Source organism: Ciconia boyciana, chromosome 8 (genome assembly GCF_034638445.1).
Source record: "Ciconia boyciana chromosome 8, ASM3463844v1, whole genome shotgun sequence".
Classification (NCBI taxonomy): Eukaryota; Metazoa; Chordata; class Aves; order Ciconiiformes; family Ciconiidae; genus Ciconia; species Ciconia boyciana.
Genome location: NC_132941.1, coordinates 4,763,750 through 4,780,644, shown reverse-complemented (window position 1 = coordinate 4,780,644; position 16,895 = coordinate 4,763,750). Strand labels below are relative to the sequence as shown.

General features: G+C 37.3%; 1 protein-coding gene and 1 long non-coding RNA gene across 4 annotated transcripts in view; one reads left to right on the top strand and one right to left on the bottom strand.

The window, feature by feature from the left end:
* Nucleotides 1-3,082, top strand: part of SYNM (synemin) — a 34,721-nt gene extending 31,639 nt beyond the window's left edge. Inside the window, exon 5 of the transcript XR_012043878.1 lies at nucleotides 552-3,082. The gene's annotated coding sequence lies outside the window, so the exon portion shown is untranslated. The remainder of the gene's footprint in view (nucleotides 1-551) is intronic.
* Nucleotides 1-16,895, bottom strand: part of LOC140655833 (uncharacterized) — a 47,226-nt gene that overhangs the window by 29,550 nt on the left and 781 nt on the right. The window contains exons 3-4 of one of the 3 annotated variants that reach the window (XR_012043882.1): nucleotides 15,579-15,610; nucleotides 11,657-11,737 (exon numbers count right to left, since the gene is read on the bottom strand). The exons of 1 other annotated variant lie outside the window; for it this stretch is intronic. This is a non-coding gene — a long non-coding RNA (uncharacterized lncRNA). The remainder of the gene's footprint in view (nucleotides 1-11,656; nucleotides 11,738-15,578; nucleotides 15,611-16,895) is intronic. One more of the 3 variants, XR_012043881.1, reaches the window with a different exon arrangement.

Here is a 16,895-nt window from a genome sequence, read left to right as displayed (position 1 = left end):
TAATTGTAAATTTATACTTGAATTGCTCATTCAAGTGTTGTTTACAACCAGCTTTACTAGGAATCTGACTGAAACATACTGTAGCTCTTTATAACAGTGAAAAATAAAGCAATGTGCCGTTCTTCAGTATAAATGGTATAAATTACCTATTTCAATGGAAAAAAAGAAAGTCCACAGGTTAGCTTTTAATAATAAATCTATAAATAAACAGTAAGAGGAACAAGTTAAGAATTGTTTACGAATTCCTGAATATTGAATGATTTCATTAGTTTGAGGTGATAATGCAGAATTCTTTATTTCTACTAGAATCTTTTTGTCATGCTTCTTTAAAATGAGCTCAGGATGAAAAAACAGAGTTATTGATTTCTTGCTGTTAAGTGAAAGAATCAGAGAAATTTCCCATATAAATTCTTTGGGGTTTTGCTCAACAATTGCCCCATTAAAGAACATGCTTCAGGATTTTTCTTTTCTGCTGTGCTGTCCCTGTGCCCTCAAAATTGTGGCTATGTTATGTTTTCTCTGGTATGTTAAATGCTTTATTTACCTTTCAGCACACTTCAGACAAGCTTTTCACTTGCTTCCAGGGAAGGTTTAAGGCAGCAGATAGGTAATGACTGATCTTGTACACTTTGAAAGAGGTATGTGTAACTTCTGCACTTCATTTGCTGAATTACAAACAAAACTAAATTATTTGTGCATGTACATCTGACATCCTATTTTTCTAACTGAAAATGAAGCTAAGAAACATATAACTTGGTCCTGTTCAAAAGCAAATAATTGGATTGTTACTGCTTTTTGTGTTCCTATTACTGAGTAGCATTAAATTCTGTTCTTGACTCATAAGTTACCCAATCCATATAGTCTTGTTTAGAGCATTAGCTCACTTCTAAACCCTTGGCATTTGGGCCAGTCTGTAACTGGTACCTCAGTGGTAGCTATTTTAATCTTTCCTATGATCACTAGTCGCTACCTGGTGAGGTTAAGGAGCTCTTTCTCTTATTTTATTCAGGCACTATGCAAGTGGAAGGAAGTATTATTCCTGCAACTCCTTATAGTTATCTTAATTCTGTGAATGGCAATTCAGCTCTGTGAAGAAGGGGTTAGTTGCTATTCCGATATACTCTGTGACATTTGGTTGTACGTACAAATACATACATCAGAAGTGCCTTTCTAGTTCGTTGTACTCAAGCACATGCTATTTTAGGCTGACATTTTTCCAACCAGGCCTGAGGGAGTTAGATGTCTAAATTAAATTCAGTTTGACCGATTTGGACATTGAACATCTCTGAACTAAAATCCTAGTGATAGACAGTGGGTCTGTGCCAAAATTACATTATTAGCTCTTCAGTAATGCAAAAAATGTACTTCTACATCTATTTTTTTTCAACAAAATGGCCATGTAATTGAATTGTGAATGCAAATATAGGACTTGAAGACTGGGATAATATTTTATTAAGTGAACATACAAGATACATGCACTGAAAGTGAAGCTGCTGTAGTGTCAAAACCACAGAGCTGTTCTTGACTGATCATATAAGCACTTCCTATGAAAAAACTATACTCGTGTTGATTTAAATATATCTGTATTTTATTGAGTGACAAGCAAGTAATTCATTATAGCTGGTTCTCTCATGAAAAAGAATTTATGTTTTTCATGCTTGACTTTTGATGGTAGAGATTAAATGTTGAAAACCAATGGCATTGAACATGATCCATGTTAAACCTCTGATCATTGCTTCAGAATGATATTTCCAGACAGAAACGTGAACAAGAATTTGGGTTCTATTCCCAAATCCTCGCTTACTTATTATGAGCATTTTTAGCAAAATGACATGAGTATTCTGAATCCCAGCTTAATCATCTCTCAAATGAGTTTTAAAAAAAACCCAACAGGCTTAATGAGGCATAGTAATGTTTATGAAATGTTTTTAGATTGTCATATCAAAGGTGCCATAAAACTGTAAAACCATAATTTATATAATAAATTGTAAGGAAAGTACTAATGTGTTTTGCATAGCATAAGGGATGACATAAATAAGCATGAAATATTGGGGAAAAATTGTGAAAGTTTACAGCAAATAGAGCTGATTCCAAATAACTGTGAACATGGCCCAAATATGCTATTGAAGTTCAGTACAATTAGCCTTGTACTGAACTGTGAAAACTGCAACCTGGGGAAGACCAGCAGAGTTAAAGAAATGTGTCTCTGCCTGGTGCCTGCTGTGTTGTGCAGACTCTGTATTCAAATGCTCTTTAAAGAACACAGTCTGGAAGGGGCTCAAGCATTGAAAAGCAAAGAGGGAAACAATTCCAAACAAGGCTGCCTGTGTGCAGCTCTGTTTCTGGTATCACCCTTTGAAGGTTTACACTGAAGTACTCTTTGCCACACAAGCTACTTCAGATTAATATCATTTATGGAAAGAGCTATAAACAAAAGGCAAATGTCTTGAATGCTTTCAGTGCTGGGGAGAAGTGTTATTATAAAAGCCTGACACCAGCTGACACTGGCCACCCTGGTAAGGCTACCTCAGGTTATCATCATTTTGCAGGCCATCATAGTAGAAAATAACTACAAAATTGTAATCCGTTGAGTTCCCCTCTCCAAATCGATTGTGCATCCAGAAGAGTTGTAATGAAAAAAAGACCAAAATTTGTCTGATACAGCTGTTTCTGCAGTCATCTAAACCAGTATAAGCAGTTACCCAATACAGCCTGTAAAGCTTGGAACTGGGAGAAAATGTACTTATATTCTAAAGGCTTAGGGAAGACGATTATTTGTGGTCTGTATGTCTTGGGAGTATTAGGAAGTCTAACAAAAATAGTCATAGTGATAACATGAGAACCTTGATAAGTGACCTCAGAATGGACATCTGTGCCCTTCTTGCATGCAGACCAGACAGCCACTACAAGCATATATAAACATTAAAACTTCTTTTGAAATTAACTGAAATTTAGGATGGGTGAAGTTGACAACATATTCTACCTAAATGTGCACTATCAATTTGCTTTCAGTGCAATTCAGTTACAATTTCAGAAGCCCTGAATGTTCTCAGAGCTGGTTTGCTTGTGTGATCCCTTCTCATCAGCAATGTTAATTAAGAAAGTCAGGAAATTTATTTTAATGTCATCTACAACTGACTTTTGGAATTGACAATAAAAGTCTTTGCAGAAAGTTCTCACCTCTCAGTTGATTGTTCACAGGACTTCTGTGCTTCAGGACATAGTCCAAAGTAGTTTTAATTTTTTCACTCTTTCTTCAATCAACCTAACAATAGAAGGACGATCTGACTGTAGAAACTTCTCTGGCTGCAATAAGAGCAGTGCCTTTTCTTCCCCTTTTAAGGAAGTTCTCTCTGTGGTCTCTAAGATTTGTAAATAGCTCCAGGAAATTAAAGAACTTAAAAATATCAAGTGGACAATTTAAATGTAGAGTTGCAGTTTGCTGGGAAAAGAGCTCACTAGTAATCTGTAGCTAGAATTTAAATGGTATTGCAGTCATCGGATATTGCTAATCTTATCAGTTGCACTGGTGAATTTGCCTTTGGATTGTATGCCATTTTAAAGTGTTTATCACTGTCCCCTCACTAGAGAGTCACTGCAGCTGTAGAGTCCCAGCAGTGATACAGTTCTAACCCAGGGTTTATCTATATCGATATGTTAGCCTGGAGCACAAACTTTGGTCACCACACTGGCTACATATGCGTTCCTTCCTGCCTCTCCAGGGAGGGTTAGACATGGAGGAGGACTTGTACCTAAGCCTTATACCTAAGAGTTGTGTGGATGCCAATGGCTAGAGCTATACAGAGCCATCAGCAAGAGCCCTCTTCTGAATATAATGCAGATAGAACCAATGGTAGATCTGCCCAGAACTGCAAATTTGCTTGAACGGAACAGAATTGGAAGGGGTATGGTGCTACCTGATGAGGGGACAGCCCCAGTTTAAAAAAAAAAAAATCAAAACAAAAAAAACCCCCAAACAATAAAACCCTACAGGAAAGCTCTAGTCTGCAATAGAAGATTAGGTATGAAAAATGAGGACAAAGATATTGCTGTTCCATTCACCATGAGCTTGGGGTTGAATCAAGCCTATAGTATCCTGACAATGAAAGGTCTTTTCTCTGCTGCAATGCTCAGCAAAAATTGAGAATTTTTTGCTTAGAAGATGTTGCCATGGTTTCTTCCTAAGTTCTTGAAGCAAGAAAGCAAAACTCCTAATAATCTAACTGCTAAGTGAAAATAAAAAGGCAAATACCCACGGGAAATAAAATGGTTTATTGACTAAAATACTGGTAAGATTAATGTAAACTTAGATAGGATAGTAAGTTTGCTTTTCTGATTAGCGCATATTTCTACTTCTGTAATTTCACTGGACTTAATATCTAAGCCTTTTGAAGATTACTTATCTCTTCATTGAGGGATGGGAAAGAAGAAAAGTTCAAGGGATCTGAAAACCGTGGGGAACACAGCTATAAGTGTCATGAACAAAATGCTAGAAGTTTCCTTATGTCCATCACATGGGTTGGGAAAGTCAAATACTGCTGGAAAGGGGTTTTATTTCCCTTCCATTTATTTTCCTTTTATAAACTTGCCATCCACAAATCTTTCATGGCCTTCCTGTCTCTGGTCACTTGAAATAGCCTTTTAAAATATGCATGAAACTACTTTGCTAGCAGCACTTTTATAAACCAATGAAATACTGAGCATAAATCTTTCTGTGGAAATATTATCTTCTCCACACACATTGCATTTAACTGATCTGCTTGAACTGGATAGCTAGTGCATGTAGGAAGGTTAAATGATATGGGCCTATCTTTATCTTTGAGTGACCCTGTCTGCAGCAAATATATTAGAAATATTTTAAAATAATTTACTCAGTTCTGCAAAATGTCTATTTTACCTTGGTTCCTCCTTGATACCAATCCCTAGTAAATAAGCATAGTTTCTTCCTTGCACTAACATTCACTGGAATTTGCTCTCACTGAACTTCCAGAGATGAGAGTCTGTACAACCCCCTGGACGTTTCATATTATTGCACTTAGAGCTATAATATGGAATGCAATATTATGAAGCAAATTGCAGAGTTCTCTGCATTGAGCTGAATTTCAGTTTTACTGAGTAATGTCTTTTTTGCAAAAAGATCCTCCCCCATTCTAGCTTTGTATAAATAAAAGCATAGAGAAATACTACTAGCTTTTGAGAAGTGTGGCAATACTCTTCTTGCAATATTTGCATATTGCTGAGTTCTGTGCCACAGGCAGAATTTAAGATGGAAAGATAAAACTGAAAAATCCCAAGAAAATTTAAAAATTCAAACAGGACAACATGCTAGTTGTCGAAGAATCCTACACAGACATTAGTTAAGATGGGAAAAATTGATGGCGCTGCTCCTGACATCAGTGTTTTTCAGTTGCAGCAAAGTTGTCCAGCAATTTACTCAAACTTGTGGTTAGTTTGATGTTATGCAAAGCAAAGCCTTATCATTATTTTATAATCTGTTACAAAGTAGCTGTTCATGTTACTTCAAGTCTCTCTATAGCTCCATCTGGTAACTTAGATACTGCTCATAAAAGCCATGGATTAGACAGAGGGAGGGCACAGAGTAATACAGAGCACAGAAAACTGCCAAGAAGCCCTGACAAAAACCAGTATTCTATCAAAAGTACCATGCAAAATGAAATAAATTCAAAAACTCCAAATATTTTACTTAATGACACAAATATGATTGCCTTCTGTGGATAAGAAAAAAATAAGTCAGTAGTAAGAATACCTTTTCTGAGGGGATCGAATTTTATAAGTGCAATGCTCTGTGTATACTAACATTGTTTATCTTACTGCCTTCAGCTGACTTTGTATCAGACATTTAGCTACTAAATAAATTTGTTAGTCATACGAATCAGCTTCCGTTCCGAAGGGCCTTAGTCTGCAGAGCAGCTTCTTATCAACTTGCTGAATTAACTAAATAGCCATGTCATTTATGAGACCTAAATGAGCTCACCTCCTTTGTAACAGTCACTGAAATGTTTATCAGAGGGGAAAAATAGCAAATTCCTTCTTACTTACATACCTGAGTTACTGTTGTTCATGGGAAAGTGTATCTATTACAACAAGAAACCAAACTCCGCAGTATTTTGAAAAACTTAAATCAGCAACACAAATGGCAGTGGTAATTTTTAACATATTACAGACCTTCTGTTGTGGTTTAACCCCGGTAGGCAGCTAAGCACCACAGAGCCCTCACCCCCAGTGGGATGGGGGAAGGGGGAAGGTGAAAGGAAGAGTAAGAGCAAGAAAACTTGGGGGTCGAGATAAAAATTGTTGAATAGATGAAGGAGAAGTGGAAGAGGAGAGAAAGCCATCGCACAGGTTATTAATGAATGTGAAACGCACCATAATCAAGCAAGCCAAGTGAGTAAAGCCTTGCTGGTATGAAGGACAGTGGCTGCAATATCAGTATTACACTGCCCTGAACCTGCCAAGGCAAGTGTCATTTGCTTACCGTGGTGGAAGTAACAACTAGGGGGGCAGAGTGAGAAACAAGAGAGGCCTTGATGCTATGCAAACACTGTTCAGCAATAGCTATTACATTAGTGTGTTAATCAGCATTGCCTTGGTCACAGTTCTAAAACACAGCATATTTTGAGCTGCTGTGAAGAAAAATAACCCTATCTCAGCCAGGCCCAGAACACCTTTACATCTGCCAGATTCAAAAGTAGTTTTAAACTAGTATACAAACTGTGCAAAAATACTCTTCTTCCAATATTGAAACTAAACAGTTCAACAGCGCTCAAGAATTTACAACAAAGACTGAAAAATAAAACTATCTCCTTACAGAAGGGGAAGGAATGTACCTATGTATCTTAACATGGAGCCACAATACTAAAGTTAAAAGAAAGCCTTACCACAAGTGCTCATTGCTAGTTCTCTGAAAGATGGTGCTTCTGTCTGAATAGCGCTGTCTATCATGGCATAACTTCCATCCTTACTGAACAAGGAAATTCCCCTTTACACACCTTCTGTGGTTTTTGGACTCAGGTAGTGAACAAACTGAAACACTTTATGACAGTAATAGAGGTCAGAACACTGAGACTCATCTAAGCACTTATGTTGTGATGCTTTTATGTACTTAACTTTGCTCCTTTCCCTTTTTGCACTTATCTTTCAGTATTACTATTGTGCATTGATCCTTTACTTCGTCTTTTAGCAAGGAAAAGTATCTTTAGTAGTTGTTTCATGTTGTTTTGGTACAGTCCTTCCCCTAAGGAACTGAAGGAAAAGGACTGGATATTTTTCAAAGACAAAGGATTTGCTATTCACCCTGTATTGCTTTGAAAATCTTGTAAGTGGGGTGAAGAGGTCAGGGAGGGAACACCTGCAAATGGAAGTAAGAAAAAATTATTTCCTTAACTGACACAGTTTTCTCTGCATCAGGGATGATCAAGTCATTGAGACCGAGCCCCCTCTTCAGCAAAATAAAACTTACCCTGTCATCAACCCATACAAACTTGACATATGCTGTTAAATGCTGGCATACTGTACCACATAAATCTTCTATGAAAGTGTGCTTCTCCATTTCATAATCTCACAACACGTTACCAGTTTCCTCTCTTTCTCCACTTATTGAAGGGTACATTAAGACTATTTAAACTGATTTTTTAAAACATAAAGTAGAGGCCAAACCATGGTGCATTTATCCACCTGTTTTCCAAATCCAGACTGATTTATTCCTCATCAGGCTGACTATCTCAAGCTAGAATAAGGAAATTATTTCAAATGAAAAAAAAAAATCATAGCTGTTTGGATATAATGAATAGAGGATAAAACAACAACAACGAAATCCGAAACAAAACAGGTTTCGTCTAAGCTACATGCATTCTTTGCACTTCTGTTAGCATAAGCAATGCATTAGCAATCTGGTTTTAAAAAGGTACTGAGCTTTATCTAAGAAGTCTCCACCAGCCAAAGGCAGTCACTTTAAATTGCTAGTGGTAGCACACTTCTGGAGAGAGAGGCAGGAGGTCACCTAGAATTGCGTTCACTCACACTAAACTGCCCACCCAGGAAAAGATGAAGCAAACTGCCTACATGAAACAGGTAGCACTGTCTCCCTGAGCTGATACTGAACTAGGTATCACCAATATACTACCCAAGTTGCTATCTTTAGCATGTGGAATAGCGACAATTACTACCTTAGTCACTGTAACACCCCAACAGACAGATCTTTCACAAGAACAATGGCACTAGTAGTTAGTTACTCAGGCCAAAGTTATGACATGGGGGAAAACATTACTTTCACTCTATCTGATTTCTAATCCCAGTTATAGCTGGATTGTGACTGGAAGTGACTGGAAGAAAATGTTTTGCCAGGGGTACCATTTGATGTTTCAACCAAGGAAAGGACCTCGCCCAGGCTGAAAGACCAGAGAGGGAAAGCCTGAAAGGCTTTTTTAAATGCCACATCTACTCAGTGCAAAGCTGTTTTGTCCCATCTATAACAAGGACTGATTAATGCTATAGCATTAATGACCACATTAGTTATAATAGCAGCAAAAGCACTATCCCCACAAAGGAACTCAGGAGGCCAGCTGGCCCATCCCCCCTGCTCAGAGCAGAACTAACTTCAGTGTTAGATCAGGTTTCTCACTACCCTAATTCCCCTTACTTATAAATTCTCTCTGAAATATAAGCAGAGGTGTGGAGATTGTCTGTTTTAATGAACTACTTCTCTGTGAAGTCCTGTGTCTATAGCTTAGAAACAGAATTCCTGTCAGATGGCTATTAGCAGCCTGATCAAAGTGTTCAGGAACTATGAGAGAGCAGTAAGAGAACTGATAAATCTAGAGCAAGCCCATGTTTCTTTAACTACATACTTCTGCTTTTCCTGATTTTTGCTTTCTTTTCATAGATTATGTTAGCCTGCACATCTTGGTCAGCTGTTCTTTACACAGGCAAATTAAAAAAAAAAAAAGTCATTTTCTATTCTTGTTTCCATAAAGTAATTGGAACCTGCCAAAAGAGTAAATAAGTAAATGAATAGTCCCTTTGTTTGTTGGGTAGAATGTTAAAGTCATATAGCAGTAACAGTGCTTAAAAAGTTAAAAAGAAAAAAAAAAAAGTAATGACATCATCTTGGAAGTTTTGTATCCCAAAAGAACACTAGGGGGGGAAACATGAAATGAACAGATCTTCAACAGTGCTGAAGTAATGAATGAACCTGTAGCAGTTTCAAGGTTCACTGGTATCTGATCAGTCTAAGGAACTATAAGAAAGTGACCAATACATAAACAGATTCCAAGATGCAGATGTCTTTTATTGCACTTTCTATGGAGAGATTTACGGAAGCATTTTTATGTGTGCCAAGTTTTGGGTGGAAAGAGTCCCTGCTGTGCCGCATATCTGCCACGTAAAGCTGTCTTTCCTTTGTCTACCGATACCAAATTCCTCAAGTTAGAATTCAGTCTGAATTATGTCTCTATTTACATCTCAATTGTTCGAAACATTTACATGATCAGTCTTTAATGTAGGGCACAGTCCTGCTCACGTACAACAAAATTATTGAATACTTGTGTGTTTAAGGTACTGAGTACAAAAAACATTATTTGATTAATGCAAGGTCTAAATGTATTTTAGAGATTTTTACCACACATTTGATAATGATAATAGAAACATACACAGAACCAGTATATGCTCTAAAATATTTATATTCATAAATGCATTGGCAATGTCAGATCCTTCTTTAGTTTTTTTTTCTCCAATGAAATTAAAGGAAAAATTGCTTTTGATTTTAAATTACAGATTGTAGCCCTGATTAAATTAGAAACATTATACCCTTGCAGCAAAATAACAAATAGGTGGGTCAAAGCATGTTTTAAATTAGTTTTCTTTCTTATTGTACTAAGAGATCCTCAGTAATTCACTGAGGAGACACTGGCTTAGTGATCTACCAATTCAAGACAGAGTAAAATGCGACAGAAACAAAAGTCCATCTATGAATATTCCTTTTCTGTTGCACAACAGGACTGCAGCATTGGTACACTGACAGGGATGTATTCTCCAGCAGCCAAATTTTGTACGTGTTTTGTATGTGGTTGTCTGGCTGGCTTCTATTTTAGAAAATAAACAAATATTAATTTAAGGATTATAATAAAGTTGCAGCTGTGCTTCTTTGGTAATCTGTATTGGTAGGGCTATCTCTAATCTATGGACTACCTTGATAAAGGTGCAATCACTCACTAGAGGATAGCTGCTCTAAGCATATCAATGTGTATTTAAGAAACTTGAACTCATTGAGCATGACTTCAATGCTAAAAGCACTAGGTCACTAAAAGGGTTTAATAGACCTAATTACTTCACTGTCCCAGAATTATGGGGTATTAATCCCTGGAAGAGAGTAAAAGGCACATGACTCTTTTTCCTATGCCATTGGTAAAAAATGAAAAATAGTTTCAGTGTGAGGGTCTACTTACAGCCAGTTGAAGTTACTCTGAGTCTACATTCCTGATTTTGAATGGAGGCTAAATTAGCTCCTTTTGTCAGACAGAACATGTTAACCTGTTACAGACATATGGTCTGGAATAGTTCACTAGGAGCAGAGCTGGTGCCAGACACAATGCCATATTGTCCAAAACACTCCTTACACCAAGGAAAATGGGAGTTGGTAGCTAGTACTATGCCATGACTTTATAATCTGGAAAGGTCTTTATCAGTGTTGTATTGCCAATATGACAAAACCAGGAAGGAGGTAAGGACTCGAAAGAAGTACATATGCTAAGGAGTCACAACTGCAAGACTGTTAATTCATCACTCCCTAAGAGCCTCCTCAAGCCCAATTATGACTTGACTTTTGTTACCGGTTTTAGCTCAAATTTTGACTGTTAGACTTCTCAGTAACAAAGTGCTCAGGAATTCACATGAAAAATTTCTGAGAGGATACACAGTGCATAACAAGAAAACAAATACCTTTGACCCTTCTGGTTTGCTCCCGAAAACTAAAAATTCTGCATTTAACAGGAAGCAGTCTATTGAGTGTCTCCCCAACACTTGGAACATCCAGCCATACATTCAAACTCTTCCTAGTGTGTTCAATAAAAAGAAAGGTCAGACCCCAGCTGTAACCAGAGGGATAGTTTACGTGAAAAGGAGAAACCCTGCAAGCTCTCTAAAACCAAATCTCCCACTGGTGTCAGGAACAGATTTCTATATCTGACTTCACTCTAACAGGTTCCACAATATGCTTGCATAAATCAAAGAGCTGTGTATACACCACACTTCCCCCCTTCACTATTTATATTCACTTGGAATGAAAAATAGCTCACCACCTGCCTCATTTCTATCACAATATAACAGGCCACAGAGTTAACACCCTTCTGATATGAATGGCAGAATAAAATGACAAAGATGGTCACTCTTACACAACCAAGACATTTGGCACCTCACTTGGAACTTTTCCGCAAGAAATAAATACAAACATCTCATAAATATATGGAAATACGTTATTTCAAGTATGTGTACTATGTGTAACTAAAAAACAAATGCAGCACACTTCCATTTCAGGCTTACATGGATTAAAATTATGGAACTGTGTGGATAAAAGTATAAGGATTTAATCTTTTATCAAAGTTTTAAAGTAAATTTATAGGAACAATGGAGCTTTACTGACCATATGGAGTCTCTCTCCAAAATATGACTTTGCTCCGACACACAGAAGAGCATTGGACTTCTCCCTCAGAAAAATAAATGGCTAAGAGAGGAGAAAGAAAATTACATTAGGCAGCAATAGTCGTATCAGATTAAAGAATTGGAGTAAGCTTGGTATCTGGAAGTAGGAACAGCTTCAGAATAAGCTTAAAACCACTGTTTTCAGGTGAATGAATAACAACTTTTGCTCTGATTAGATTCAGTGAATCATTAGAAACACTCAGGAATCTTTTGACAATTATTGCAAACTCAGCAAATCTGTGGGTTGAACTCCAGGGAAGTGCAGTGAAGATGAAAAGAAAGCAGTTCTTCGCCCAGGCAGAAAGACAGAGAAGTGACCACCATACAGCCTCAATGACAGCAGAGGGCAGTAGTAAAAAATAATATTATTGAGGTCACATAAAAATAGAACAAAGAACACTTCATGCCATTTGCTGCCTGAAACTAATAAACATCCATGTGCTGCCTAAATTTGCTATTTAAGTTTTACTACTTTTCTGGTTTAAAGTGAAGCAAAACTGTGGATAATATTCTAAGTGGCTTTAATTGAACCAAATCAGCCAAGTTTAAGGAGTTTCATAAAGTGAATTCCAAAAGATAAACAAAATTGTATTCATTAATGCATTTGTGACATACAGCAATGTTGATAAGTTGAAAAATAATATTTGGTTAATTGAAATTAATTTGAAAGCCTTGATTATCTTGTCAACAAGAGGTTACACAAGATATGTCCATATCAGCTACGTGCACCTTCAGCAGTCATTAAAGAAGGACTAACAACTGAATAAGCCACGGAGAGCTGGCTGAGTCGTTACCTTTGTGGTGATCCCATATTGAGATTTCCCAATGGAGCAGAGACAGAAAGTTGATTCGGCCTATTGTTATATTTGCTTAGTGCATTAACAGAGGAATTTGGTTTCTGGGGCAGTCAGTGAGGCATTGTTCTTTTTCCAATTGAGATTAATTAGATCAGTGGGAATTTAGAATGAGCAGAGACTGCATGATCAGGGCCAAAATCCACTGCTTGCTTATTCTGTGTTAGGGTTGTTCCATTCAAATTACAGTTTGTCCAAATTACTAGTACTTTCCATTACTTCTTAGGAAATCTATTCCACATCATAATCAATGATTACCAGGAAATTCACCCCCAAAAATGAGTTCAGCCCAAATTAGTGATCGACTCTTTTAAAAGCTTCTGAGCAATGCTGATTTGAACCATACAAGGCAGTCCAAGTAATTTTCTTTTCAAGTTAGCTTTTTCATTAGCATTACTGTGCCATTGAAAAAGGAGTTGGTTAAAGTTTAAGAAATACAGTAACAACGTGAAAATAAAAAGACTTAAGCCAAAGGTGGATGATGTCTAAACGTTAAGTACTGGTACCTTGGCACTTGGCATGCAGGAGCTCCATCTGCCTTTCAGTTTTTGGTACTGCTGCAGACGCCAGAGTTTTAAGTAAAAGGTTTATAGAATCCAAGTTAGCGGTACTGTGATGAGTCACTGTAACTTTATTCCACTCAAATAAGACAGCTTTCTCACTACACCAAAATTACTAACTGGAAGTTAGGAAAGACTTCATAAGAAGAGCCAGGACTTTCTGGAGAACGGATTCTTTCACCATCAATAAAAACCACATTTTAGTGAGTTTATTTCTTCCTGATATGAGACACAAATCAATGAATGTATGTGAAATGCAAAAAACCCTCCTATGGAAAGAATAGATCCTAAATTCTCGAAATTTATACTGAGATCTTGTACCATTGCGTATATGAAAGCTCTATATACTGAAAAAGCATTATGTAAGACATTGTAAAGTGAAAACAAGGGTAAGTAGAATTAATAGATTTGAAATTCTACAAGAAAGAATGCAAACTGAAAAAAATCTTAGTAGTGACAATCACACCATAGCATATATTATCTCTCCAGTAAAGTAGGAAAGTATGCTTCTTAAAGTCTCAGTTTGCAGAATCTGGTGATGACACAAGGCCCTCAGCTCTTGTTAAAAGAAAAATGTAAGTCAGTAGTCCTCACAGATGAGGGAAAAAGCCACCCTCAGTGTCTGCAAGAGCAGAAAAATGAAATTGTGTACTCAACTGCAATGAGAACTTCCAAAATTCTAGGCAATGTACATTTTCTAGGGATAACCAGAAGACAAAAGGACAGCACAAACTGTCTTTTTGAGCCTCCATACTGGAATCCTGCCAGGTAAGGGAGAGCTCTGCCATTTTCCTAGACCATTTTAAACATCCCCAGCATGTGTTAAGCAGCTCCTTCTCCTGTCTGACCATGGAAAAGAGGTTCACTGGATCTGGCAAATGTACCAGACAGTCCACTGGGTTACTACTGCTTTCCACGCTTGTGCATGTCACATGCTAACACTCTAGTACACACCAACCCTTCAGCAAGCAGAACCTAAAGAAAGCTGAAACTGAATCTGTTGATCATTAGGTTGATCTGTTGATTCCTTGTGCTTAGAAGATTCCTCCAACCCACGGGACCTCTCTGTACCAGGTGTAACTGCATGAGCTTAGTGTTTAGTCATGGATTTTTGCTTCACTATAATTCTCAGAATACAGTGATGTCCAAGAAGGCCCATCTTGTACTGCTAGTTAACAAAATAAAGAGCGAAAGTTAAAAATATTTGCTAATTATCTGACCTTAAAGGAGAAACACTCTTTTCACATCATGCATCAGTCACACTAAAGTTTCCTGCTGCTAAAAACTGACCTTTTATTGCTCAGTGAATATTTTTATCATAATCCAAACTTACAAAGTCTAATTTAATGCACATGATTCAATAGAAGTGGTATCCACAGTACTGGGTGGAAAAGACTCACCAAGGATCATTAGGGAGGCTGAACCCCAGAGTGTTCAGAACTCAAATTCAGAAGCTCAGTAAGATATTTTGTCTCTCCTAGTTCTGTGAAATTGAAAGCTAGGAATCCTGTCACAAAAACTTCAATAAAAATAATTTCTTCATGTTTCATTTGGCAAGACAAAATGGCTGCATAAAGCTTTATTATACAAAGATATTTCCAACTGCCTCTTCCCAAAGTTGTTAGTCTCAAATAGTTATCTTGTGTAAATCTGGTAATGTATCATCATCTCCTTTTATTCACACTACAGTCATCTGGTCTGTATAGGTCTGGCACAAACAAGGGATCACTGGTGGAGCTGTGCTCATTTGCTCCAGTTACTGGATTTGTTCCAGTAAACCAACTGATGAAGGTGGATCTTCAAGACACCAGCAACTGCAAACTACTTAAATACATCTACTTCTTCAAAATAAGTTTTATTAGTTTCTTTATGTAGGCACAGATTAGATCAGTCATCCTTCTAAGCAAGGTGTAAATATCAAGTCCCTCTGTTCCTTGCTCTCACAAGCACAAAATTAAGAATTAATCGAGGGTAAAGAAACAGTAAAAATCTACTTAACAAAGGGTATCCCACTAGTCTCACTTGTTAGATGGGAATGACTTGGCAATCATGAGGCAAGCACTCTCCTTAACGGAAGATCAGATTCCAATGCCCCCTGCTCTGCTCATCATTTTTAGCCTTGTGACTACACAGGCAAGACTGTACACCTGTGCTGTGCAGGATCAGAGCTTCAGGGATCAGCTTTCAGATCTGAGAGAGCAGCGCTTTTTAGAAGCACTGCACAGAATTTGATGACACGAGCCTGGGAGATCGTGACGGCATCGGTCAAGAAAAAAAAAAATCAGACTGAGAATGAATGAGTGTGACGATTACAGGCTACGCAAGACAAGAGAGAAGCCTGACTGACTGCTTCAGGAGGAAAGACACAAGATAAAGTGATGTGTGAACACTCAAATCATGTCAGAAATTCTTGTGGATATCATAAAGCTATGAGGTAACCGGCACTTACCTCTATATAGCTGGTATGAACCTGATACAGCTCTGAAACAAGCAAGAAAAATGTAATATAGTTGAGGTGGGTGAGGATGTTTGTTTGTCTTGGCAAAGAACAGCTCATCTCATTCTACAGAATCTTCTGCCAATTGAAAAGCAGTCTGGAGGGAGTAATATACATTACTCTATTACCAGTAGGGAGAAGACATTTTAAATACTGCTACTAGGAACCCTCTCACTCAGAAAACAAGGGAGAGATTTAAAAAATACTCTTTCAAATCCTCAGTTTTAAAACTCCCCACTGAAATATTGACAGCCCCAGTACTTTATATACTTCATATTGTTAACATCTTTAATAGTTTCAGTGATCCTAAACTGCTACTGCAGTTTACGTTGAATCCATGTGTATAGTATGTTTTATAACCACTGAAGGCACACCCTGAGAGCAGAATTTGTTTCTGTGACAGAGCAGAACCAAAGACATTTTAGCATTGCTCTGATCTCTGTAGTCCCTTCGTTGGTGTGAGCAGAAAAGAAGAAACAGACAAAAGTTTGCACTCAAAAAAAATCAGAGTGCAGTAATCTTATCTCCTCCCTGTTACTGTCTCAAAAAAATCCCCAACCAAAAAACCAAGAACATTACAACATATGTGTAAAGAAACACATTAAGTATCCTGACTCTCTTAAGAGCAGGCCTCCCAAGAAAAAAGCATCATCTTTCCTGTCTACTTTAGTGGAAGGCAGCAGGAACACAGTTTCTGTCCTGATCAATGCCTTAATATCCTGGAGAACATTTGGTTTGACACATCATTTAATTCCCTCTGAGGAATGTGTTGCTAACTGTGCTTATATTCAGCTTCTACTTTGGTCTGAAGTATGCTTAACTTCTAATTTGTCAGATATTTATAATACGGGACCAAAGTGACATTAAGAAATGTGATGTAATTGCCATTTTTAAAACCGTGGTGGTATACAAGCAGGCCACTTCCTGGAATTTAACATCCAGCTGAGAAAAACAGACAAGTACTATCAACCACAGTAAGAGATTATGTGTGCAGTATGATATGATAAATATGGAGGATGTTGAATTTTGAAGGGTAAATTATTTCATCTCAAATTATTTCAACAAAATCCAATCTATTTATCTGAAAAAACAACTCCAAAAAGACTGCAAGTAGCAAGTAAGACTGAGCATATATACTTGTCAAAATCAATTATTGCCTTTCAAGTGTAGGAAAATGACAAATGAGCAATTATGGATTGCTATTCTTTATTTAGAACTGAAAAAGAGAGAAATGAGTCTGCAAGAAAAAATCTTAAGCTTTTTCTGCAT